Below are 27916 nucleotides of genomic sequence, written 5' to 3' on the forward strand. Positions count from 1 at the left end.
CCTCGGGCTGCAGATCCCCTCTTTCTTTTGTGGAGGAGCCAAACCGCACACTTTTTTTTTTTAAAAACTTCAGAGTATCTGTCAGGATCTCAGATGAGTCTGAACTTGGTGTTCATGCTCAGGAGGGGGCTCTGGCCCCTGTACTCAGTTCCCAGCACCTGATCTTTGGCGATAGCAGGTCATGGCATCAGAGCAGACCCAGGGGTGATGTTAGTGTTGACGGTGAGGTGGGTGGCCAGGCTCGGGAGGATGATGTTTCTGCAGAAAGCTGAATCTGGGAATTGTCTGTGACTGGTGCACAGTGCATGCCGCTGGAGGCTTACATAGCGTATCAAGATGCATGAAAATGAAATTAGCCACGGTGTGAGGCAGAAGATGTCTCTAAGAAATTGAGCATCTGAGCAAATGAAAGGATGGCAAACTCTGACGCAGTTCTATCCAGTCAGTGTTCTCCGTGGGACGCACTCTGGGGCCACAGGCCTAAGTGTTTCTATCAGGAAGGGCTGGGAAAGTGGCAGGATGACTCTGTGACACAGATCACAGGACCTCACGCAGCAAACTGTCCTCCCAGTGTATCTGTTGATCCAAGTTAACAAACAAACATGATTTACCAGGACTGGTTGGATGAATGCGCTATAAAGTCTACCTGGTTGCAGAACACAGAAGAATGTGCAGGGCCTAGTTTACTTGATGCTTTCATCCTTCCTGAAAATTCTCAATAGCTCATCCTTTTCAAATCCGGGCATTACGGCGCATTGAGCATCTGTGAGGAAGAATAGAACCTGGCAGAAGGCTACTGAGCAGCTCTCTGGGTCAATGGTACCACCGGAGAGCAAGGCTCAGAGCTAGAGCAGAAAGCAGCAGCCGGAGCCTCAGTCAAGGCCTGGCCACAGAAGCTGCAGGCAAGGAGGGGCCTGTGGTCCCCAGCCTCCAAGGCCAGTGGACCTTGCTAGGTGTGGTCTCTCACAGAAGTTCCACGGTAGCCCTGGGCCTGGGCACCGCCCTGTGAGGAGTGATTGTTGGTAGGTGTGTGTGTACCTGCCTGCCGACCCGGGATTGTGGCACGTGGATGGTATGGGAGGGGAGGAGTCCTTGGCCTGGCAGCCAAGCCCTAGGGGCCCCTGACGGTCTCTCAGATTAGGAAGGAAATTTAGGCTACTGAGGATGGCCCACAAAGGACAAGCCTCAGTCTGTCTGTTCTTTACTGAGTTTAAGAATTGCTTTGGCTGCAATTTAGCCAGTATCACAGTATTAATGTATTAAATCATGTCTTCTGTACATTGGCTGAAGGTATCACCTGCGGTGTGTGTGTGTGTGTACACGTGCCCACATGTACCCAGGTACTGAGCTTGAATTTAGGGCCTAGGCACTGTCTTTACTTTTCACTCAAACCAATTGAACCATAACTCTACTACTGGCTTCTTGCTGGTTAATTGGAGATAAGATTCTCACTGATTGGAAATGGCTTTGAACCACATCCTCAACCTCAGCTCCTAAATTGCTGGGATTAAAGGCGTAAGCCTCAGTGCTCAACTATAATACCTTTTAGGGGCCAAGGACCCTTTTGTAAAAGAGCTAATCCTTTTACAGGACAAATACCTCTTGGCTAACTTTTCTTTTCAAAGGGCTGGACTCTATAGATTGCATTTTCTCAAGGCCGAGTAGGGAATGGTTGAGCCTCCTTTCTTCCAAGGAGGAACTGTTTAATGAGTATAGATAATTGCCCACAGTGTCTCCTGCTGAGTGAAAACCCAGTTGTTTTCATTTTCCTCCACAGTAACTGACTTTCTCCTTAAGAAAGTACAGGTTGTTAAAACTTTTAAAGAGCTTGGATTTCTTTTGTTCTGTTATCTGCTAGGCTGCCTGAATGCAGCCTATTTAAGAGCTAAGAATGGCAGTGATTGAATGCGTGAAGAAGCCGGAGTTTTTAATTGTTGTACCAAGGAAGTCACACTTGGAAAATTTGCCTTCCACAAGAAAGTTTTTTTTTTCTGTAATGAGCTTTCAAACTATATATGGTGGAGATGTTTTGTTCGGTTTCCCAGAGGTGATTTTGCCTTTCCTTGATGTCAGGGTACAGGAAAGCAAGCTAGAAAGCCGGCCGCCTTGAGCCAGCCTAGGAGATTTAGGCTCTGTGACACAAATGCTAGCCACTGGCTGTGTGGCCCCAAATAGTCCTGACTAGCAGAGAGGAGGACCAGCAGGTGAGGGGCTGGACAAGACACCAGCTGGGGAGCAGAGGCCATGATCCAAGCAGACAGGAAAGAGGGAGGGAGAGAGGATGTAGAGGAAGGGTCCGGGGCTGTTTGAATGTGCAGGTAGCCGTGGCCGGCAGGGACTTCCCCGTGCTAGCTCCTCCCCCTGCAGGGAGGAAGCAGGCTGGACATGCACAGCATAGTCCTTGACAAGTCTAAGGAGCACAGATGCTCCTGGCTGTGAAATACTGACGTGCATCTCCAGAGCCTGTGCTGTTCAGAATTGAGCGCACCGGTGAGGCACCAGTCCGAGAGGGGCTGGAAGGGACCGTGGCTTCCTGAGGCCTGGTGGAGATTTTTTGTTTTGCATTTATTTGGTAGAAGATGTCAGCGTATTTGATGGCTAGCAAACAGATGCTTTTGGAAATACAGTGAGTTTTCTTTCGGGGTTTTGTAGGCCAGAGGGTGGCAGAGCTGGCAATTGAGTCCAGCTTCTCCCGTTGCAGACCAGGGCTTTGTAGCAGGGGTGAAGTGCACACCTCGCCAGGAGTTTGGGCCCTGGGTAGCTGGAGTGGCACTGCCTCCCGGAAGCCCACCAGGATTCATAGAGGCCCACATGTCCCCACACGGCCTGGCTGAGGAAAACACAAAGGAGAACAACTCAAGTGGCTTGTGCTTATCATATATTTCAGAACACACAGATAGCTCTGGTTTCAGGACAAAGTGAATTACTTTTCTGAATTGATTGTGCTTATAAGACAGACAGAGAATCCCTGTTTACCTACTGCCTTTCTTATTATTGCTCTGTGTAATGATTTCAAGCCTTGTAGATTTATCCCTTTTAAATGGGGTTTCTCCATATTTTGTAGAGTAAGAATAGAACAGAACAAGAACCATCTTTTTTGTGTGTGAGCACGTCCTGGGGCTTAAACTTGGGCCTGGGTGCTATCTCTGAGCTTTTTCCACTCAAGCCAGCACTCTACCACTGGAGTGGTACTTCTGACTTTTGGTGGTGAATTGGAGATAAGAGTCTCATAGACGTTCTTGGCTTGGCTGGCTATGAACCTTGTTCCTCAGAACGCAGCCTCCTGAGTAGTTAGGACTGCTGGCATGAGCTAGCCAAAGAGGCCCGGCTGCCATCTGTATTTGACTAAAAAGATAGGTACCGTTCAGAGCTGTTGGGGAGAATATTGATTCCCAGAACCCATCGTCCTGATTGGGCCTTTGCCTCCAGAGCCATAAATTTCACCAGCGACAGCAGTCAAATTTCTAGGTAAGGCAAAACGTTAAGGAAGTTCAGTTTGGCTGATTCAACACTCTCCCACCTCCCTGCCCAGCCCATCTCAAGCAGCAGCTGAAGACATCTTTGAATTCCTTTAATTCTTCCGTGAGGCTGCCCTGTTTATTGAACCGTCTTCCGGCAGGGTTCTAGCCTGCTCCCTCCTTCAGTCCATCTCTGCTATTGACAAGCCTGGGTTGACTTGCTTGCAGCTTGGAATTTCTGAGCAGGAAGAAATGGTGGAAAGTGAAATGCAGATGTGGTAGTTCTCTAAGTTTGTAAATCTATACACATGGTCATTGGTGAGTATTGATCTGCCCTTCCAGATCCATTTCCTCTTTTTCATGTCTTTAATGGTTTTTCTCTGCCCATGGAGAGCTGTTTCTTCAGGCTCTGAGACAGACTCACTGGGCTGGGCAGACAAGACAAGGGGGCCTGTCTGTGATGCTGAAGGCGGCAACAATGTGGATGGAGTTCAGAAAGAACAAGTGCAGGCTTGTACTGGGACTTGCAGGCCTGCAGGTATGCCCGCGTTCGGAATCATGTTTTTGGAAAGCACAAGGTTTGGTAGAATGAGGAATAAGGCTGTAATGGTAATGTCACCTTACAATGCTTGAGGCTTCAGTTTTCATTCTTAGGTGAATTCATAGTCTCTAGTTATTACTCAGTTTGCTTGCTTAGCTGACACTCTACAATTTTACTCATACCTCTAGCCTTGCTTTTTGTTGTTTTGGAGATGGAGTCTCATAGACGTTAATGCCTAGACTGGCTTCAAACCATAGTTCTCTGGTTCTCCGCCTCCCAAGTAGCTAGGATTACAGGCATAAGGTATAGATGCCCAGCTCTTAGCCAAACTTCAACAGCTGAGCAAAACATCGGGGAAATATTTCATATGTTAAGGCAGTGGTAAATCAGCCTTTCACACTAGAAAAGAAAAATTAGCTGTAGATTTATATAAAGTGACATGTTTGTTAAACACAGAGATTGTTGTGTATAGATTTATGTGTTCAATTCATTTGCACTTGTCAAAACCTCATTAATTGTATGCCCAACCATACCACTGACTGTATTTAGCCACTTTTAATTTCACATGTGTTTCTTTATTTTTAAAGCAAAATTAAACCTTGAGCTGGTATACATTCAACATTTGACATCAAGCCATTTTATTTGGGGGTAAGGAGTTAAGCATGCATGGTGAAATTAGGAGGTTCTTTCTATTATTGCTTGCAGTAATTTAGTTCTGTCAACTAATTTTTCAGGTTAATTTCTTCTGTATGTATGCTGTGTAAATAATAAACTTACAAGTCCATTTACACATCTAAATGGTTACCTAAATGCTTATTAGTAATGCAACAAAGAATTACTTGTAAGTATGAGTTATGTAGAAAGTAGGTAAAAGTGAATTTTTCGAGACTAGAAAAAGGTGTGTGTGTGTGTGTGTGTGTGTGTGTGTGTGTGTGTGTGTGTGTGTGTGTGTGTGTGTGTGTGTGTGTGTGTGTGTGTGTGTGTGTGTGTGTGTGTGTGTGTGTGTGTGTGTGTGTGTGTGTGTTCATGGGCTAGGGCTTGGAGGTAGAAAGATCTGTCTGGGCACCCGTGGCTCACACCTATAACCATAGCTACTCTAGCTACTTGGGAAGCTGAGACTGAGGATTGTTGTTCGAAGCCAGCCCTGGCAGGGAAGTCCAGGAGACCCTTATCTCCAATTAACCACCAGAAAACTGGAAGTGGAGCTGTAGCTCAAAGTAGTAGAGTGCTAGCATTGAGTGAAAAAAGCTCAGGGACAGCACCTAGGCCCTGAGTTCAAGCCCCATGACCAACAAAGAGAAGGAAGGAAGAAAAGAAGTGAGGGAGGGAGGAAAGGAGGGAGGGAGGGAAGCAGGGAGGGAGGAAGGGAGGGAAGGAAGGAAAATATAAAAACTGGTCCTGTGACTTTTCTATAAAGTCATGGAAATGTAATCACACAGTATGTCCTCTTTTGATGTCTCTTCTTTTACGTAGCACAATGAGTTACAAACCATTCTTGTTGTGTAGCAATAACTCATTCCATTTTGTGTGAGTATGTGAGTGTGTGCAGGTCCTGGGGACTTAATTTTAGGGAACCAAACTCTTGCTTGATTTTATTAACTCAAGAGTGGTGCTCTACCACTTGAGCCACATCTCCAGTTCCACCTTTCTGTTGGTTAATTAGAGATAAGAGTCTCTTGAATTTTTCTGCTTGGTCTGGCTTTGAACCATGATTCTCAGACTTCAGCCTCTTGAGTAGCTAGGATTAGGATTACAGGCATGAGCCCTTGGTTCTCGGTCACTGTACAGTGTAGGGTTTGGATGTAGGAGCCTGGGCTTGCTGGCTGGGCTCTTCTGTGCCGCTCCCCCAGCCCTCATTGCATTTCCTGGCTGGGTAAGATCACCTCAGGTGAATGTGCCACAAGTTGCTTGTCTACTCCCCAGCGGGGGACATTCATACTGTGTCCACTTTGGGCCTTTAGTGAAGGAAATGGCTCCAAGACATGAGGTGGGTATCCCTGTCAGTCTGTTTCCTTCCAGGTGGGTCAATGAGGACGGATTGCTGGACCACAGGAAGAAAGCAAGTTTTCCTTCATAGGAAGCTTCGGTACCATTTCCCTGAGAGCCATGCCAAGAGCCCCACCGCGAGTGTGTGAGAGGCCAGGTCCACTGCGTCATGAACACCATTTAAAGTCTCTCCTTCGGTTCTGCCGTTACTCCAGGAGAATCATATTATTTTATTGCAGCTTACACGTGCATCTCCCTGATGAGTATTGTGTTTATTTGCTGACTGTTTACCTATTGCAGTTGTGTGCACTCAGATCTTTTGCCTGGTTTTACATTTGGGTTATTAATCCTGTATTTCTTTGTAATTAGAAGCATTATTTCATCCATCAACCTCACTAGATGGAGAACAGGATGCATGTCATTAAAAAGATGAAGAATCCTTGAAAGACACAATGGCTTCCAAAGACCTGCGTTCTTATGTGGTTTGGGTTTTCTTGTGGTGCCCGTGAGTAGCTCAGAGACGGCTAAGGTGCTGCTCACTTATGGGAGGGTGTTCAGGGGTTCAGTGCTTCCTTCACCTTTGAACGTGGGGTTCCTTCCTTCCTCAGTGATTAGCAAAGCACATCTTTCATTTTGATTTATGTAATTGTGCTGCCCTCCTTTGATTCTTTACCCAAACTTTTGTGTCATGTTCCGGAGGAGAGATGATGGTTTTGAGCCTTCTGAATCAGTGGAGAGTGTTTCTGAAGGCAGGCAGCACAGAGGTCTGTGCGTGTGTTTTATTGCCATGGACATGATGTATTTTTCCTTCTTGTTCTCTGTTTCCTATTACAGCTTTCCCCGGGAAACTCTTCTATTTGAGGTTTTTTTCCCAACAGAATTCTCCCGTGGACTCTTTTAAGTGAGCAGCTAAGTTTTGACTTAGTCACAACCATGTCTATGAGTCAAACTCCAACACCATCTTTGGGGGTTATTTTTAGGAACCACAAAGTATAGTTATAATAAATACATTAATTTTATTTTAGGGAGCTTCTACTGAGGCACAGAAAATTGTGTTGTATTATTTTTCTTGTAGTTCAACAAAAAAAAAACCTCTAGGATTCTCTTTCTCCTCATCAAAAAGGAAAAAGTAGCGAAAAGAACATTAAATGCAGGGCGTAGATGGGAAATAAACACACCCTGGGTTAGAATGTAAACAGATGTTATGTGTGTGTATGGCTTGGGGCCTTAGGTATGAAGAAAGACCCGCTGTCCAGGTGTGAATAGCACCTGCGAGACAGAGAGGAAATGCCAGATAAAGTGACCAGAGCAGTCATGAAGAGGGGCCGTGGGAAGTTCCCTCCCTCCCTCCCACACCTCACTCACCCTCTCACTCACTCACCCCGGTCAGATTTCTGTTTCTGCTCCGACAAATTACCACACACTTACTGGCTTCCCATGGAATCCAGTTCTTATCCCCCGTGTCTACATGCCAGCAGCCCAGGCACCGCGTGGCTGGCCAGACTCTGTGCCTAGAGTCTTTTCAGGATGATGTATCCTAGAGCTGGCCTTCCCCCTGGAGGCTCTGGGGGTAAATCCACTCAGGCTTGCAGACTTCAGCTCCTTGGGACAGAAGACATGAAGTTCCACCTTCATACTGGTGTGGGCAGTGGTTATCATTCCTTGGCTGGCGGCCCCCTCTCTCCGCCCCAAATCCAGTCACGGCAGGTAGAGCTCTTCCTCCACTCTGCATCTGCTTTCAACGGCTTGTCTGGCTGTACCAGCCTCCCTCAGATCACCCAGAATAATCTCTCTATTTTATAATCATCTTATTAACAAACTTAGTTTCTTCCATCTGCAGAGCGCCTCTACAATACCTAGATTAGTGCTTGATGGGGGGAAAAAAGCTAAAAAGGGGACATCTGGGGGACATTTTTAGAATTCTGCCTACCACCGCCCCCTTCCACACATAGACAGCAAAGCTGACAACATTCAAGGCTCTGAGTGACTGTTGCAGTGAGAGATTTGTTTCCGTCTCAGAGACAATGTGTGCTGTGAGGGCCCGGTGATATTTACACGCTCGGTGTTGAAACCCTCTCGGAATGCATTAGGCATATCTTGAGGAATACTCTTTACATAAATTAGGACTTTTTTTTTCTTTCCTGAAAACATTGCCGCATGCCACACATTCTGAGTGGAGATGAAGAACTGTTTACACCGTGAGCCAATTTCAACCCTGGAAGTATTCTGCTGCATGATAAAAATGTGCTCCCGCGGATGCCATGTTTTTTTTTGGTTTCCTCAGATCTTCCTTGCAAGTGTACCCACTATTTAATATTCAAGAGTTATCTCATTTTATGATCAAGAGCATGCCTGAGCTTCCCTGACAGTTAACAGAGAGAGGGGGACCCTAAGCACCCCAGGTGGTGCTCAGGGTCGATCTCTCTCTGTGAAAGTAGACAGGTCTCCCCTGGATGCAGAAGTTGGGGTATGGAAGGTCTGGATTGGGTCTCTTCTTTCTGCCCCTGACCCCCGTGTCCAGGCTGGGCTGTTTTGACCAAGTCCTGTAGTTTCTCTCTCTTTGCATCTGGGAAATGTTGACAGCAGGATTTAGTGAAGGAATTGCTAAGAAAATGATTTAGAGTCTCTGAAGGGCTAGACACCTGCCAATCACACACGCGTGCATGCACATGCAAACACACACACACACACACACACACACACACACACACACACACACACACATCCCTCCCCTCCCACAAGAACTCACCCAGCTTTCTAGTCATTGTTGTTTTGAGAACTCAGGCTCATCACCTTTGATGAGGACCTTTTCTGGGGTGCCCTTGGCTGTAATATCTGAGAAGATGGAGCTTGCCCTCCTCTGCTGACTCTTTCACTATGAGCAGGCTTACCCAGGCTGCCGGCTTGAGGCTTGCTTGTGTGTTACCATACCTTCAGACCACAGTGTGAACGCCGTGGTGTGAACCTTCCATGGATCACAGAAGCTCTTTGCTCTGGAGAGCGAGGCCCTGCCCGACCTTCAAGACATGGGATGCTGTCCTCACACCTCTCCATGCTGGTCCTAGGCCAACCCCAGGCAAACAATAGGAGACACTACCTGAAAAAATGACCTGAAACCAAAAGGAGCCGGAGGATGGCTCAAGTTTAGAGAGGCTGCCTAGAAAATGCAATGCCCTGAGCTCAAATCCTCAATGTGTAATAAAACATGAATATGATATGCAAGTAGCTAACACCTCTCCACATTCGTTAAAGAAGGAAGGAGAAGCTTTCAGTCCCCATATTGTAGGGTGGAGCAGGTCTGGGTGTGATGGCTGTGAAGTCAGGTGTCCTGCTACAGTGGGCCACCTAGGAAGCTCCACTAGTGTGAAAGTACTGTCAGAATCAGAGGCTGGCCAGGTGCCAGTGACTCACACCTGTTACCCTAGCTACTCACAGGGCTGAGATCTGAGCTCAAATCCAGCCCAAGTAAGAAAGTCTGAGACCCTTATCTCCAATTAACCACCAGAAAACCACAAGTGGGCTGGGATCAAAGTGGTAGAGTGCTAGCCTTGAGTAAAAGAACTCAGAGACAGGGCCCGACGCCCAAGTTCAAGTCCCACAACTGATAAAAGAGAAAAGAAAAGTTCTCTAGAAAGAGATGATGTTGGTGAGCGCCAGCAGAGCCGCCTTTCACTGGGGTTTTGGGACCTCATCCTGGAAATCACACTTAACGTGAATTACTCCCTTCAGTGGCATGCTGTAAGAATTGTTGCTGCTGGAGGGTGTAAGAAGACATAAATGCCTTTTTTTTTTGTACTAGGAATTGAAATCAGGGACTCACACACGAGCCCCACTCTACCCCCTAGTCCTTTGCTTTCCATTTATGTTTCAATTAGGGATCCTGGGCTAACTTTGTTCAGGTCATCATTGGACCAAGAATCCCTACCTCTACCTCTTGAGTAGCCAGGATTGCAAATGGTCCCTCTTGGCCCTTTATTATTTACTTCTTAACATTCTTTTGTGCTACACATGGGGACTGTGTAATTTGCTAGACTGGTATCCATGCTATTGCAACCGGTTGGGATTGGAAAGGTAGGAGGGAGCCAGTTGCTCTCGGGCACAGATACAGCCAGGAGGACCCATGTTGCTTCTCCAAGCCCTCCAGGAGCCTGAAAATCCTACAGTGCTCTGGGCTGGAGAGAAGTACGAGTCTGTCTTATCAGATCTTCTGTGAAGAACCCAAGGAATAAGCGAGAGTCCACGGTCCCCTCCTCGGGAGCCGTGTTAGGAATGCCTCATTGAACTGACCCGGGAGATAAGTCCCATCGCTCCATATACCTGGATAGGACCATTTTGTTGGCAGGGTTTCCACTTGTTCTCCCAAAGTGAGGCCATGTGTGTGTGGCTCATTCTGTGGCTTTCCAGCGAAGACTGACATCAGAACTTTGTCCTAGTAGGAGGGACGCCATCTCCAGATCCCTGCTGTTTGCCGACAGCAAGCACCTAGTGCACGTTAGGTCTCAGCCTCTCGAGACGGATAAGGATGTGGGTCTTCAAACCAGATCTCATTATTACTTCAGAAAGTACTTCAGATCTCTTATTACTTAGAAAGCACACGGCGGGCCCCTCCTCAGCACCACTCCCACAGGCGTGGTGCGTCAGTGGGCAGGAACTAACTCTGCAGGTGAAGGGGGCCGAGGGAGGTAAAGCTCAGTGCTCACTGAGGGCCAGTCCTGCTGAGGAAGAGCTTTGATTGCCCCCCCCCCCGAAAGCAGCCCAAGGAGCCGAGGTCCCTGTGCACAGGGAGAGCACTGCTGCAGGGAAGACTGTGGGGTGGACTGCGGGCCCCTTGCTGACCTCATATGGGAACTGAGCCCACACGACTCCTCTAACAAGGCTGGACCCGGTACCCGGCCCTCAAGACAGACAGCTTCACTCTCTCTTTCTTCACATGTGGGGTGCCATCTGCATCCAACAAGCCTTTGGTACACCCCTGTCTCCAAAGGCGGGGTGCTCGTTTTCCAGGCCACCAGCACATCCCCTCCCCCATGCCTTGGTATAGCAGCTGCCTGTGGGTGGACCTGGCCGGGTGCTGGACTCAGGGACATGTGCTAGTAGGGGTACACGAGTCAGATGTGTGCCTCCATGCTCTGACCGCGGGGCTGTGACCCGCAGTCCCCTTGTCTGCAACCCCCAAGAACCTGTGAGCATCCTTCATCCAGCTGGTCCTTCTCCCCCATATCCCTGGCACTCTGGCATCCAGAGAGAGCTTGGGGGATGGAGAACGAAAGGGCTTCCTCTGTGAGCCCTCACGGAGCAGAAGGGGGGCTGGACAGGGGGCAGAGGCAGGGCTGGGTCCCACCGAGGCTCCCAGAACGAGACAGCAGAGGGCTCTGAGCGTGTGCAGACAGGGCAGACGGGAGAGAGAGGGAGGGTCTGCCCACCCAGGGGAAGGAGGAGGCCCTGAGGTCAAGGTCAGTGTTGCTGACATCGTCCTCTCAAACATTAAACCGGAGCTTCAGATTAAACTTACCTTCTGACCACAGCCTCTGCCCGCTCCTTCCCCTCCCTGGCTCCCTGGACAACTGCCAGTTGGCAATTGTGGGGACAGGACGGAATGTCCATTTGGTACCGTGCCCCAGGATGGCAGTCCCAGGGGTCACAGATTCAGTGCCAGGAGGTGTGGGCTACAATGAGAGTCAGGCAGGCCTGAATCCAGAACGTTCTGGCCCCCGTGGGCATGTCTTCTGCTTTCCAAGAGAAGCATCTAGATTGTGTGTGTGTGTGTGTGTGTGTGTGTGTGTGTGTGTGTGTGTGTGTGTGTGTGTGTAATGGTACAATTTTAAAATGTTGACAAGTGGGTATTTATCCATTTTTCCTAACAGGTCAGTTAACTAGGGTCTATTTCCTGGTGGAGAGCTGATGTCCAGCAGCAATTATTGGTGTGATCTTGTTACTGAAATAGTTCCTTCCTTGTCTCCTCTATCACAGCCACATCCTCCATCTTGACAGAACCACAAGTCAATTCCCGTCGGTGCTCTGGAAGCTCCTGTCACCCTGGCCAGGGGACGCAAGCCCCAGACCTGCACCAGGAGGTTTGCAGGGTAGGGAACAGATGAAGGCTGGACTGACTAGCTCTCACCCCGGGCCTTGTGTTGTGCCGCGGGTGAGAACGTGGACACGCGTTGATCTCATTAGCAAAGCCCAAACCATTGCCGTGGGGAAAGGCAAGGAAAACAGGCAAAATGGATGTCTTTTTATAACATCTCTCAGGGAAAAAAATAGGTCAGCATCACCAGAGATGCAGGCCAAGTTTCCTGCAGCCCAATCAAGAGCATTCAGAGCGCCCTTGCTGTGCCCGGAAATTCGGGACACGTGTCAGCGTAGTGAGAGGGAGAAGACAGGAGGGGAGAGATGCGAAGTCCACCAAGATATTTTAAGCAAAGAGAAGCATGGAGTCATGCTCCATCTGCCAGCAATCAGAGCCCCCAAACTACCAGGATGGAAGAATACCAAGGAAATTAGGAGGTCAGATGGGAGGGGCGTAAGGGGGAAGGTGCTAGACCTCCGAGTGGTTAAATGATTTTTTTCAGAATGAGTTTCTTCTTTGAATTGTATGACATTCTTGATTTAAAAGCAAATGTATGCCTTTGTATACATATTCATTTTTTTAATCTTTAGAGCTAAAACCCAAATCATATAGCATGCCCATCCTCAGATGAATGAATACTTTGTAGTGTATACATACGGTAGAATACCATTCAGTCATAAAGGGAAAGATACCCCTGCCCAAAGGCTTCCACAGACTGAACCTGGGTGAGGTTCATTTCATGAGGAAATAAGCCACGGTACAAAGACAAACATGATAGTCACATTCAGTTGTGTATTTGGAGCCAAGGGCTGGAGAAAGAAAGAGAAGTTCATGTTTAATGAGGAAAAAGCTTCAGCTGAGAGGAATGCAAAACTGCGTGAATGGCCTTAATGCCACTGAGCCATGCATCCGAAACAAGGCAAAAATGGTCATTTTACTTTACTGGACTGTGACCACAGTTTGTAGAAAACCATACAGAAGCAGACACTTGAAGGTCACATCTGTGGTCTGAAGACCATGACGTCTGGGCCCTGGCTTATTTCCCTGAGCCTAATGATGACCAGTTTCATCCTTCACAGTTTAGAGGCCACAGGCCAGGGTACCTGAGTGACTGTGGTCTGGAGGAAGCCTGAGGGTGTTTTCATAATTCTGTCCTTCCATTCCTGACTCTGGCAGGCACTAGCATGTCCTGTCCTAATGCAAAGGAGACTTTCAGCTCCAGGGACGGCAGTTAAATCATCCCACGCATGTTCAAAGCTTTAGAGTACTAGAGGGGTGTGTCTCTGGCCCTGAAATTCAAGACTGTATCTGGATGATGCAAAGTTTGCCTTAGGGCCCTGTGAAGAATCCTGACAATCTCATCCTTTCTCTCTCTCTTTGCTTAGCGTTTCTTAGTAGCGGTTTCTCTCTAGCCTGGGGGCTTTAGGGATTTTTAGAGCTGCCACAGATTCCTGCAGTTTCAGCAAGCATGTTGGAACTTTTCTGGCTCTTCCCACCCAGGAGGGAGGAGGTGGTGCGGTTCAGGCTGCTCAGTATCCATTGGTGGGCCTCAGAGTTCTGATTGGAAGACGCTCAGCAGAGGACCCGCCCACAAAGAGAAGGCTCATAGTCATTGGCAGGCCTCAGAATTCTGATTGGAGGAGGCTCAGCAGAGGACCCACCCACAATGAGAAGGCTATGGGACAGTCACTATAGGCCCCATCCACCCAGCCCTGAGCTTCAAGCAGTCTTACGGCCTGAACTGGGCTTAGGCCTGTGCGACAGCCAGCTTCCTGGTTTCATTTGCTGGACAAATGGAAATGGGTAGAGTACAGCCTCAATCTGTGGGTGGGGTGGCACTTACCTGGGTAATTTTGTCTGTCTTCCTTGGACTCTCTTTATTCCAGATCTCCCAGCCCTTCCATTTACCAGGGCCAGAACAGAACTGGACAGATAGCTGGAGTGACACACTCACCCACATTCCAAAGTTCCTCTCCTCAAACACCCCCCCCCCCCACACACACACACATTCTTCAACTGTTAGGAAACCCTTCCTGGTATTACCATATCCAGAGGACATCTTCCCCATGCTTGATGTGCATTACACGTGCGTCTGTCTCTTTATAAAGTGCAACTCAGTCCTTTGGGTTCACATTCTTACCTGGCCTTTGGACAAATTTTCACACAACTTAAGTGCATAGTTTTCTATGCCTGGCCATCCTGTCTCTGTTAAAGGCAATCTCCTCTCTCAGGACCACACTGTAACCAGCCCAGGGAGCCCAGGGATTCCAGAGCATCATTCGTTGTGCTCTTTTATGGAAAAGGTCTGGGTTTGAGTATGCGTGTGTGCATACAGGAGAAAATCCCTTGCTTTTACAGTTCAGTGTGCAAGCAAAATGACATTATCCTGAGTCTATATAATGTACACATCTCTTGAATGTGGGGAACTAAGGGTTGAGGGGCTCCTTGGGCTTCCTGGGAGAAGATAGAGAGTCCTGAGGAAGAGCCCAAGGATGAATTACTCAGGTGTGTGAGCAGTTTTAAATTTTCAGCAAAGCTCAGTAGAAGCCAGGGAGATGTGTATAGAGACACCACACACACACACATACACACACATGCACACACCCCAAACCAGAATATTTACACACACACACACATACACACACACACACACACACACACACACACACACACACACACACACACACACACACACAGAGTCTCTCCCAACTACCAATACCATGCACTGAGAGGTGCGTTCATCACAGCTGATGAGCTGCTGCTTTAGTGGTTCCAAGTTTATGTTAAGATGCACTCTTAGCTGGGTACCAGTGGCTCACTAGGTACTTTGGAGGCTGTGATCTGAGGATCATGGTTCAAAGCCAGCCTGGGTAGGAAACTCTGAGACTCTTGCCTACAATAAACTACTCAAAAAAGCCAGAAATGATGCTATGGCTCAAGTAGTAGAGTGCTCACCTTGAGAAAAGGAAGATCAGGGACAGTGCCAGGTCCGGTGTTCAAGCCCCAGTACTGACAAAAAAAAAAAGGCTCACTATTGGTGTGGTAAATTCTATGGGTTTGTATTTGCATGTATTCACCATTAAAAAATTAATCAATGGTTTTACTTCCCTAGAACTTCCCTGTGCTCTAACCCTTCATCTCCCCCCCCCCCCCCACGCTTCCTTCTTCCAGGCTTCATGGTTTTGTCTTAGTTTGGCTTTGTTTGGTCAATACTAGACATTTTGGTTCCCTCCATGTCTTTCCATGATTTGGTAGCTCATTTCTTTCTTGGAGTGTTGTACTATTCCATTGGCTGCATGTATCACTATTTATTTTACTTATTCCTTAAGTATTTAAGTACTTGGTTGCTTCCAAGTTTTGGCAATTGTGACTAAAGTGATGTGTATCTATTTGTGCATTTTGGTGTAGACATAGTTATCATCTCATTTGATTAAATACCAAGGAAAACAATTGTCTAGATCATAGAACATGAATATGTGTTGCTTTGTAGAAAACTGACAAACTGCCTTTCAGAGAAGTTGGACTTTCTTGCATTCAAACAATGCATCTGCATCTAACAGCATCAGGCTCATCTGTGTTTTGGATTTTGGCTAATATAATAGATATTTCTTATTTTACTTTACAGTTACCTAATGACAAACTATGATAAAAAGCACATCCCAGATGCTTACTTTCCTTCTGTGTGTCTTCTTTGTTGAAGTGTCTGTTCGGGTCTTTACCCATTTTTTAATCTGGTTGTTTGCTTTCTTGTGCTGAGTTTTAAGACTTCTTTGTACATTATTGGTAGCAGTCATTTCTGAGATGTTTCTTTTGCAAATAGTTTCTCTGTCTTGTTCTCTCACTATCTCTACTGTCTTTTTCAGAGAAGTAGTTCATGGTTTTAATGAAGTCCAGCTTCTAAATTGTTTCTTTTATGGGTTACAACTTTGATATTGTACCTAAAAAGGTTTTGTTTTACTCAAGGTCATCTTAACATTTTTTTCTTCTGTTTTATCTCTTTGAGTTAATGCATTCAGTGTTCAGATCTGTGATCCATGCTGTGTTAAACGTTTTGTGAAGGATGTAAGGTTTATGTCTAAATTCACATACATTTCCATTTTGTTCTAGTTTATGTTGAAAAAACCATATATCTGACATTTAATTACCTTTGCATTTTCTTTGTTAGAAGTAGTTGATGATATGTAGGTGGATCTGTTTCTGGATTTTCCCTTTGTTTCCACTGCTTTCTGCCCCTCTACCATTCTGCCTTGATTCTGTGTCTTCTTAGAAAGTCTTAAGTCTAGGTAGTGTTAGCCCTTGGACTGATTCTGATTCTCTCCTTTAATATTGTGTTCAATATTGTGTTGGTTGTTCTGGATTTTTTAAAAATTATTTTGTTTTAAATGTCAGTGTTTTTTTGTTTTAAATTTTCAGTGTCTTAATGATTTACTGTTGTTATTAAGGTGATGTACAGAGGGGTTGCAGTTACATAAGTCAGGTAAAGGGTACATTTCTTTTTAGATGGTGTCACCCCTTCCCTCACACTCTCCCAGTTTTCCCCTCCTGTTCCCACCCACAAGTTGCACACTTCATTTCCAACACAGTAACTACTGAGTGCCTCTGCTGTATTGTTTACCCTTTGTCCTTCCAGTGCTGTGCTTCCCCCTTACCCTCCCAAAGACACACAAACAAACAAGACATTGTTTCCATTTCCTGGAGTTCATTTCAGTAAATATTTTTTTGTATGATGGGAGGCACATAGGCCTTTGTGTGCCCTCCTAAGAGTGACCTCCTTTGGTCTCACTGTGTGTGAATGCCTCAAGTCCTGCCTAATTTATTATGTCCCAGTGTATTTTAGGTCTAGCTTCCACATATGGGAAAAAAACATGGGCTGTCTCCGAGCTTGGCTTACCTCACTTAGCATGATTTGTTCTAGGTCCATCCATTTCCTTGCAAGTGGCATAGTATTACTCCTTCTCTTCTGGATCTTTTTTTTTTTTTTTTTTTTTTGGTCGGTCATGGGGCTTGAACTCTGGGCCTGGGCGCTGTCCCTCAGCTCTTCATCTCAAGGCGAGCACTCCACCACTTGAGCTATAGGGCCACTTCCAGTTTTCAAGTGATTTATTGGAGATAAGAGTCTCACAGACGTTCCTGCCCCGGCTGGCTTTGAACCTCGGTCCTTAGATCTCCTGAGTAGCTGGGATGACAGGCGTGAGCTACGCACACCCGGCTCTCTTCTGGATCTTTTCTCTGTATCTGAACTTTAGAATCATTAAATCACTTGCTTGAGATTTTGCTTGGGATTTCATTAAATCTATAGATCAGATTTGAAGAACTCGTCAATAATAAATTTTTCCTGTCCATGGACATGGAAAATATCTGTTTATCAAGATCTTAATTTCTTTCATCAGAGTATTCTAGTTTTCATATAGATCTTATACTGACTTTGTTCAATATTGGCAGTACTAATATATACAGTATTGTGTATTTTAATTACAACTTTTACTCATTTGTTTCTGGTACATAGAAAATAGTTGACTTTTTTTTTTTTTTGCCAGTCCTGGGGCTTGAATTCAGGGCCTGGGCACTGTCCTTGAGCTGCTTTTGCTCAAAGCTAGCACTCTACCATTTGAGTCACAGCACCACTAACTGCTTTTTCTATGTATGTGGTACTAAGGAATTGAACCCAGGGCTTCATGCATGCTAGACAAGCACTCTACCACTAAGTCACATTCCTAGCCCAATGGGTGACTTCTTATTAATCTTACGTCCTGCAGCCTTGAAATAATCACTTACATGTTTCTTATTCTTTATGTGGATAGTCATGTCATTTAAGAAGAAAAGCAGTTTATTTCTCATCAATCCTTTTATTTCTTTTTTGTTGTTGTTTGGTTGTATTAGCTAGGACTTCAACATAATGTCAGGGTGTGTTGACATTCTTGTCTTGTTCCTGATCTGTTTTCTCACCACTAAGTATGATGTTAGGTACAGTTTTATGTGTTTTTTATGTTTTATAAATGTCATGATCAGTTGGAGGAAGTTTTCCTGTATTCTGTAATTGTTGAGTTTTTGCCTTGAGTGGTTTGGGATCTTGTTAAATGCGCTTTCTGGGTCCATTCATGAGATCATGTGATTTTTCTTCTTAGACGTATTGATATGATGAATTATATTCATTGATTTTAAAATGTTGAACTTGTTTTTCTTACCTGGGATAAAACCTACTAGGTTGTATTAGGTAGTTCTTTTTGTACACTGTTGATCTACCCGTTAGTGTTTTGCTGAGGATTCTTCATTTACGATCCTGTTTATAATTTTCTTTTCCTGTAATGTCCTGGTATGATAGGGTGGTGCTGGCCTCATAGAGTGAGTTATGAAGTGTATACCATGCTTCTATATTTTCTAAGAGATTATAGAGAATTAGCATAAGTTTTCCTCTAATACTTCAGATAATTTTGCTGGTAACCTTTCTGTACTTAGTGCTTTCTGTTCCAGAAGGTTATTCATTATTGCTTCATTTTCAAATAGATACAATTCTATTGAAATGATCTCTTTCTCTAAACTTCACAAAACAGAACTATAGGTTGGGGTTTGCTGGGGTTGAGAAGGATGTGGAGTGACCCTTAGAAGGCAACCAGGCTCTCAACATAGCTCAGAGATTCATTGGTTTGCACATCCGTGCATGTTCTCACGCTCTGAACCTGCCTCAGACAGACACAACCTTCCCTTGCTTTTCTGTGCTTTTCCTTTTTAAAGTACAATTTCATATCCCCAAGCTTTCAGACTCCATGATTTTAAAACTTTGAGTCATCCTTGGAATGTTTGGCCGAAGGTGATCTTCTTGAATTTGCAAAGGAAATCATTGCCAGGCAAAGGAGAAGCGGAAGTCCACCACTGAGCCAACACTGCATTCAGAGACTCTGCAGAGTCAGACCCGCCCATGAATCCTGGCTCAGTTACTGGCTAACGGGTATCTCTTTAACTTCCCTTTTCTCCTACATAAATGCAAATCATAACAGCACTCTTCCTGGTTGTTGGTGAGGGGACTGGAGGGAATGCTGTGAAGGTTCCAGTACAGTACTCAGTTCAAAGGGAGACATATGGAGATTCTCCTTGGTGTGGCTGGGGATGGGGGGACAGGAACGGAAGGTCAGGGCCTCTCCTGTGGAGGAAGCCTTTTCTTGGGACGCTGCACGAGTGCTGGTTATGGCTGCCTTAGCCAGAAAGAGGTGAGCGAGGCAGGCAGGGGCAGGCCAGAAGGAGGAGCCATCTGATGGCCCCTGGGACTTGGGGTCCCATCACTGAGTGGTCAGAGGGTGGCCTCCAAAGGGGACGTTGAAGGGCAGGGAGTCTTCCTGCCTGCAGCCTGCAGGCTCCACACTGCACTTCTCACTGCAGACAGGGAGGGTGCAGTTAGCAACACGCGAGAGAGAACTCCCTCTGGGGCTCAGAGCCAGGATTTCATCTTTGCTCCTTGAAAGGCACCAGGTCAGTTCTTCTGATCCTGGGCCTTGCAGTGCGGCCCGTGTCCCGGTCTTCTGGGTCTGCTCTGCTGTCAGCATTCGCACAGCCTCCTTGGCGTTTACTCTCTACCCCACGATTCCACCTAACCTGGGACCTGAGCTTCTAGACTCTGCGCCCTGCATCTTTCAAGAGCTCTAGCTCGAGTCATTTTCAGGCCTCATGGTACAAGAAGTCACTTGGCCATCACCTGACCTGCTTGTGCAGGGGTGCTTAGCTGCGGCTCTGTGAGGATTTTTTCTTACCCAGAGACAAGTGGTACGCGGCGGGTGCCTCGTGGCTGTCAGCACATTCACCCCACACCGGGGCTTTAGCCTGTCAGGGCGGAGCTGGGGGCTCACGCGGATTCCTGCCGCCCCCACCCCCGCCATGCCCAGGCTGTATGTGGCCTTCTCTGGGGGCACAGAGTGTTTATTTCAGCTCACACGCGTGAGAACCATTAGACATTCAGCAGAGCCGCCCAGCTGCAGACCCCTTCTTCCCCGTCGTCATTGGTGACAGCAGCCCCTGTTTGGGCTGGGGCTGTTGGAGGTGCGACGGGACAGAGCGCGCTTGTCCCGAGCTGTTTGGAAGGCAGCCGGTGTGGAGAAGGGAAAATGCAGCTTTAGAGGACACTCTGGGGGGGAGGGAGGAAGGCATCGCAGGGGCGGGGAGAGCAGCTGGCCTTCCTCTCCAGCCGTACCTCCTGTTGCCCTTGGACAAGGAGACAGTCCTCAGCCCTGGAGTGACTGTCTCCCAGGGGGCTGCCAGGTGGCTATGAACTTGAAAATGACCTGTCACTGCCATAGGCAAGGGTGGAGACTTCCTTACCAAGATCAACTATCCCTTTCCCGCCGTGGAATACCTGTGGATCACAGGATTCAGGCACAGGGTTTGAGGATGGGGAACAGGAATGGACTGTCCTGTGTGGTTATGTGTGACTCTGTCCTGTCCCAGCATCCTGTGTGTCCTCTCTAAGTTGTCACTGCCCTTGACAGACGTAGAGCATCCCTAACCTGAAACTCTGTGTGTGTGTGTGCACACGTGTGCATGTATGCATGCATGTGCTACTTGGGTATGAACTCAGGGCCTCACCTTCACTTGGCCAGGCACTAGCCTACCCCCAGTCTTTTGGCTTTGGTTGGTTTTGAGAAAGAATCTCAAACTCCTGGGCCAGCCCGGACTGAGGTCTCCCTGTTTATGCTTCCTGCCATAGCTGAAGTGACAGGCATGCATGATCATGCCCAACTTTCTATGTTGAGATCAGTTCTTAGAAGCAGTTTTTCCCAGTCTAGTCTTGATCTGTGATCCTCTCAGCCTCAGCCTCCCGAGTAGCTAGCATTACAGGTGTGAGCCACTGGGCCTGGCTCAAAATCATTTGAGTGTAGACGTGATACTAAAAATGGAAGATTCCATGCCAGACCTCACACGATAAACTATAGGCAACACAGGCATGCTATACTATTGTACAAAATTACCTCCAGGCTGAGTGTCTTAGGTAAATACGAAACCTAAGTGACTTTTTGGCTTAGACATGGGTCCTATTCCTAAAATACCCTACTGTGTGTGTGCAATACTATGTATATGGGTATACTATGAGTTTGTAGATACTGTAGGTATACAGATACTATGTGTATGCAGATACTATATGTCTGTAGATACTATATGTATTCAGATACTATGTGTATGTGGGTAATGTGTGTATGCAGATACTGTATGTATGCAGATACTATGTGTATGCAGATACTATATGTATGCAGATACTGTGTTTATGCAGATACTATGTGTATGTAGATACTCTGTGTATGTGGATACTGTGTGTATGCAGATACTATGTGTATGTGGATACTCTGTGTATGTGGATACTGTGTGTATGCGGATATTGTGTGTGTGTGGATACTGTGTATATGTGGATACTGTGTGTATGCAGATGCACATCATATGAAATATGCATTAGGTGAAAAGCAAAATACTTCTGGTCCAAGCATTTAGGATATAGGATACTCAGCCTATGTTTATTTGTATCATAATGTATTATTTTCCTCTCCTACAAGACCGTGAGCAGCACTGGGAGAGTCTGGGCTGTCCGGAAGACAGGCCGGCACCTGGTGGGTTCGTGGCATACATGAAGAATGGGAGGAAGCGTAAGGTAATGCATGTGCATTGCAGGGCACCTGGCATAGAGCAACCACTCAGGAGGTGCTGGTTCTGAAAGCTGGGGAGACTCGGCTTTCCTATCTGTATTACTGGCTTGTTTCCATTTCATTGCATAATAGACATTTACTCTGTTGTTTTTTAAGTGCTAAATAATAAGGAAACAGGAAAACTTCAGTTCCCCTGTGCTGAATCTGAGGGGTCAAAGGGAGATCAGCCCCTTGGCAGTGGAAGTCCAGTGGGCAAGGAAAGGGGGTGTAGAGTTCTGCCGCCCGGGCACACAGCCCAGCCCTTGATGGAGAGGAAGCCCTGGTTTCGTGCTCACCCCTGCAGGCGGCTGGCACATGTGGGATGCCCTTGCAGGCAGTGTGCCAGGCCAGTGGCTCCTCCTCTTGGAGGGGTCAGGTTGGCCAGGCCAAAGGTAACGTCCTGTGTTCCTGGCGACTCTGCTATAGGACAGGGACAGCCCACAGCTACTCCACTGGACAGAGATGGTCCCCAGGGAGGCAGAGATTATCCATCGTGTGGACAGGGTAGGGCAGATGGTGTGCACCCTGGTGGGTATGGGGTCTAGAGGGCAGGGCGAACACCTCCGCCTTCTGGGGCTCCATTAGGGGCAGTGTGCTGAGGGCAGCAGCAGGCCCAACTTACGGTTGTCGGCTGGAGCCCTCCCTCTTCCCCAAGGGCATGGCAGTGTCTGGAGGTGGGGGGCCTGGGTGAAGGGGATGCAATTAACCAGCCTGCAGGTTGGCCCAGCCTGATGTCTTCAGAGCTGGCACATAGTAGGTGCTCAGAAATGCCTTTAAAATCAGACACCTTGACCTCGGAAAACAAGAAGCCTCTTTGCTCTGCTTTGGCATCAGACAGATCCACACTGGGCAGGGAAGGTGTTGCTGACTTCAGCGAGGAGCAGTGTGCCCATGTGTGTGCACGCATGGGTGTACAGTACGCATGTGCACACATGTAGGTACATGTGTGCACACATCACGCGCAGGTATGGGAACCGTGGGCTGTGGGCGTCGGAGCCGGTGGTTTTGCAGGCCTGGTACCAATGCAGCTCATGCCTGCTTCTCAGAAAACCCGCCGCCATGGGCAGGACTGTGTCCAAGGAGCATGTCACAGGGTGCCATGTTTTAGGGCTCCTGGGGTCAGAGGAGGCCGCCTCTCCCTCAGGGGGGAGATCCATACCTGAGCCCCTCACACACTCCATCCCCGGAAAGCCGTTCTGCTGTGCTGCCACTGAAACACCACAGGACTGCTCCAGCCTTAGACGCTTTCCTCCGGGTTTCTCAGAACCCTTGGGAGAGCTCACCCTTGACCTCTGCCTGTCCGCCACGGTGGGTTTCCTTCATGAGCGTGCCATTATCACCATAAGTGGAATTGAACTTCCGCGGCAATAGTTTTATCATTATCAAATGTCAGGGACTGGATGCTGACTCCCTTAATTTTGTCATCCTAAATGTCACAAGAATGGCAAGGATCTTTAAAAGACAAAAGAATGCTTCAATTAGTAATTCCCATGGTAACCAGTAGAGCTCCGTCTCTTTCCTCTCTTTCTGTGGCTATTTTCAGTGCTTAAATTGATTTGCATCCCTGTGGAAATGCAGGAGTGTGTGTGTGGGGGGGAGATTGCCCGCCTCCATCCCCGACCCCTCCCTGCCCCCTCAGCTCAGGCTGCGCTTTGCTTCCGGTATGAGTCCCAACCCTTCGATGGCTTTCCTGATGTGGGCAGGAGGCGGCCACAGCCAGCTCCTCTTCTCAAGTGTTCATTTCCTCACATTTGGAAGAGAGAATGTTTCTCCCTGTATTCCTTGTGTAGTTTATATGAAAACAAAACCATATACATGATGTCAGTGTTAGTTCTTTATACAGTTTGTACAGAATGGGGTGTGTGTGTGTGTGTGTGTGTGTGTGTGTGTGTGTGTGTGTGTGTGTGTGTGTGTGTGTGTGTGTGTGTGTGTGTGTGTGTGTGTGTGTGTGTGTGTGTGTGTGTGTGTGTGTGTGCTTCATTTGCAGGGAGTGTAGGAGCCCTCCAAGGGGGTCTGAGGCTGTGACCCCGTCTGTGCCCCTCCTACTGAGAGCATGAGACCATCCCAGGCTCAGCATCCCTCCAGCCTCTCCCCAGAGTCCAACCCTGGTACCTGCACCGCTCTGGACACCTGGGTAGTTGTCTCCCTAACTTTCGCCACATGAGCCCCTGCCCTCCCACCCCTGCTCTGCCTTGGAAGTCCCCTGGGGTGCCCGGATGGCACTGGGACTCCACCGGCCCTCAGGTGTCCACAGTGGAGCAGGCTTAGCGGCCCCCAGGCTTGCTGTCCCAGGGGAAAGTCACCGGGGCTCAGCGAGGCCTGACTCCCTATCTTAGTTTGACAGATTTCTTCCTCCAGGACCCGCTTCCCTAAAGCCAGCATCCGCTCCCATCTGCTGGGATCATAGCCCTCTGGCTTGGCGTTCTGTTGGGAACTGCAGGCAGCTGCCCATTGTTTTCCTCTTCAAGTGGGTCAAGAAGCTGAAGGAAAGCCAGGGCCACAGGAAGCCCCTAGGTGTTGACCGATAACACGCTGAAACACACAAGAGAAAAGTATGTTGGAGAAGGTGGTGGTCATGGTAAAAGTTGGATAGCCTGGACTACATCTGTTGCACATCAGGGGAGGTGCCTCGAACTCATTCCCTTTGTGCTCCACGCCTCCCTGAGATGCCCCAGGTCACCAGGCCCTGTGGCAGGGTCTGACCAGGACAGGAGAGCATTAATGCTGAAATAGAAATGGTCTTGGGCAGAGAAGAGTCAGTCACCTTTCTCAGCACCCAAGGTCAAAGTGGACTTACTCTCACTTTGAAAAGGGAAACTGTGATGCAGAAAGGTAAGGGAACTTCCCCAGGCGCCTGCTGGCTGGCACGTGGGGAGCAGGGGCTTGCGTGTCTGCACCAGCCCCACAGTCTTAGCCCACGCCACTGGCCATGACAGGAGGGGAACCCCGCCCCAACAGAACTCTCAAGGCCATCCCAAGGACCCATGCCTTACCAAGATAAGAGAATAGGAGAGTCAGAATTCCTTTTGAAAACATAATGAGAAAATGATTTTCAGATAGAGTTGGGACCTAACGGCAAAGAGGGCTGGTCCATAGGAAATCGGGCTTTTGGTAGCAGACACACACAGGTGCCAAGGGCAAAGGCAGAGTCACGTGTCCTCGGCTTACGGTCATCTGCTGCCCAGTAGGGGACGGCAAAGGCAGACCATCTGAGTAATGTCTCAGTTGCCCATATTTCAAAACTGAGTTTTAAGACAAATTAAGGAAGTGAGTTAATTTGCCTGTTCATGCAAGTAAAGAAGCAATTGTCAGCCCTAGGCCAAAATACTAACTCAGGTTAATTTTTTATAAGTTTGGTTTAGGTTACAACGTATTTACAGAGAAGTATACACATGTCAAAATGCATGGAACCTTAAAGTCTCAGTGTGTCAGCTCTGTGTCCATACTGTCAGTCCCTCCCCAGCTTTCCTGTCGGCGCCTTCCAGACTTTGTCTTGTCCTAACAGGGTGAACCTTGTCCCCACTACCACCATACATCCGTTTTGCCTGCTTTTGGAGTCAAGATCTCAGGATATTTCTCTTTTTTTTTTTGTAATCTTAAGTTGTTGTGAAAGGAGCTACCCTTTTACAAAGCAGTTTATGAATACAGCACATCTTGATCGATATCGCTCCTTTCAATATGCTCACCCAACCCTCCCTCCCTCTTCATAATTTATAGTAAATACCTTTCATTCTTCACTACATTCTCCCTCTCTTCTCCACTTCATTCATCTGTGCCTTTCCCCTGGACCCCCACCCCCATTCCCTTCAAGTACTCATTTCCTGGTGTTCATTTTGTACATCCCATGTTGCTGGTGTGTGTGTGTGTGTGTGTGTGTGTGTGTGTGTGTGTGTGTGTGTGTGTGTGATCTCAACAGTCCTCCACAGGTATAATTCACCTGACAAGCTCACACACACACATGTTCAGAACGCCTCATTACTGTGTAATTACACCATTCAAAATTTGGCTTATTAGCTAAATTTTAGAAAATGCTCTGAACAGTCAATCCTTCTCTACTCTAGGCTTGAATACATCTATTAAAACAGTGGGTAGCAAAAGTGAGTTAAGAGGAGCAGGAAGTAACATTAGAAGTCCTCTTAAGCCAGATACAGCAGCTACTACCTGTAATACCAGGTACTCAGAAGGCAGGTATCCAGAAGATCACAGTTCAAAGCCCAAGTTAATCAATAAAGACCCCACTTAACCAACAATCCAGGCATGGTGGTGTGTGCTTGTCCTCCCAGCAATGTGGGAAGTGTAAACAGAATGATTTCAGTGTAGGCCAGCCTGGCAATACTGAGATTCTACCCCCCAAACAACTAAAGCAAAAAGGACTCTGGACATAGCTTGATGGTAGAGTATATGGCTGGCAGGTACAAGGCCCTGAGTTCAATTTCCCATACTATACCACACCAAACCAAACAGAACAAGATGTCATTGTATGAGACAGTCACCATGTCTAGTGAAGGTACAGCCATCAGAGCAGACAGTTGCTTTCCTGCTCCCAGTCTACTCAGACAAATGCTTCCCATCCTTCCATCCTGTGAGTGCTACCTGGCCTCCACCTCCTCCCCTCCCCTACCCCACAGAAGCCCCACCTCCATCCTGCAAGCTGTTAGCTTGTGACAGTCTGTGCGTCTCCTTAGGAGGGGTTTGAGGCACCCGAGAAAGGAGAAAGCCTTGGGTCAGAAGCTTCTAGATCTGGTAGATTTGGGGCTGGATGCTCCTACTACCAAATGCTAACCAAATGGCTCAGCTCCTGGCCTCTTTCAATTCTGACTTTCTAGCCTATGAGGTCATAATAAAACAGCTATGTGTCCGAGAACATTGAATTAAAAAAAAAAACATTCTGTGGAACCATTGACATTCAATAAATGCTGAGCTCCTTTTCCCTGGAGATAAGAGATTGCAATTGTGCCTACATTGGGGCCTGAGCTTCCTGGCTGACAAGGCAAAAATGAATCACAATGACTTGTATTGTTCTAGGTTGATTGAAAGAATGTTCCCAGTTTTTCAGGAAGTATAAACACTTTCTTGGTGCCACATTGGAAGATGGCTTTACTTTGTAGAATCATAGGGTTTGCAACAGTGATTTGCACCCCTCCCCCCAAAGATGGAGAAATCCCTTTGTCAACTCTATACCATGCATGTGTCAATCTGTCAGTTAAAAAAAAAACTGAGAATCTGAGACTTACTAGTATAATACTCCACTCGGAGGGCTAATGCTTTGGAGTTAGGGTCGAGCTGTATTTCTCCATTGCTTTCACCATTTGTCCTGTCTCTGGTGGCCATCTTATAATAATTACATAAGTGGCAAGGACAAGTCTGGTGAGGAGAGGGACTGCTCTATCCACTCTGCTCAAGGATACTGTTGCAGATGGAGCTCGGTGAGTTCAGGGGATGAGAACATGTTCTCACGTCTTCATGGGGTGGTTGTGAGGCTGAGGGAGACCGGCATGGGCTGTGTTCCTGTCCCTGGCCTCTGTGAAGGAGAGAATCAGACTGCTGGGGGTGGGGGGGAGGGAGAGACCGGGACGGGGAGTCTTTCTGCCACAATGCTACACAGCTGTAACATAACAGTGATGTGGAATTCAGTGGGTATGGGACTGAGAGCTGTTGACACACTCGCTGGTGCCTGGTGGAGGGGGCGTGTGTTCATAAGCGTGGCGCTCTGTCCCTGGGGATCGGGGCCAGGGCTCCCAGAGTCTCCGGGGGTACCGGCAATTGTGGGGAGAGGATGATCCCTTCTCTCTCCCTGCCTGGAAATCCCAGAATTTGGATTCATTTGCAACCTCCAGGCAAATATTCCACGTATTGAAATTGTGTTTCTAGTTTTTCACAAGTGAACTTAAAACACATGTATCCAACTAACAGTGCATAATCCAAGTGTTTCAGCCCCACACAGGCAGCCTGCCGTTGGGAGACACAAAAGTGAGGGAGCTGAAGGGGGGGCTCGCTAGGGTGGGGTCCAGGAAACGTTGCACCCCAGGGCACTCCGCATCTGAGCTCTGATGGCCCCTAGGAGCAGAGGCTGGACAGCCAGTGGGAGGATGTCACATGATTTCATCGTCATAATTACAAGAGCTGAGAGTGACAAGTCCATGTCTGCACAGTTAGCTGGAAGCAGTGTTCCAAACCCAGCCCCCTCCCCCACCTTGCTGTC

At 47.5% G+C, this 27916-nt stretch overlaps 1 protein-coding gene across 4 annotated transcripts in view; it reads left to right on the top strand.

The window, feature by feature from the left end:
• Positions 1-27916, top strand: part of Ptpre (protein tyrosine phosphatase receptor type E) — a 118532-nt gene that overhangs the window by 11817 nt on the left and 78799 nt on the right. The window lies entirely within an intron of this gene.

Source organism: Dipodomys merriami, unplaced genomic scaffold (assembly GCF_024711535.1).
Source record: "Dipodomys merriami isolate MVZ:Mamm:240054 unplaced genomic scaffold, mDipMer1.0.p SCAF_82, whole genome shotgun sequence".
Taxonomy (NCBI): Eukaryota; Metazoa; Chordata; class Mammalia; order Rodentia; family Heteromyidae; genus Dipodomys; species Dipodomys merriami.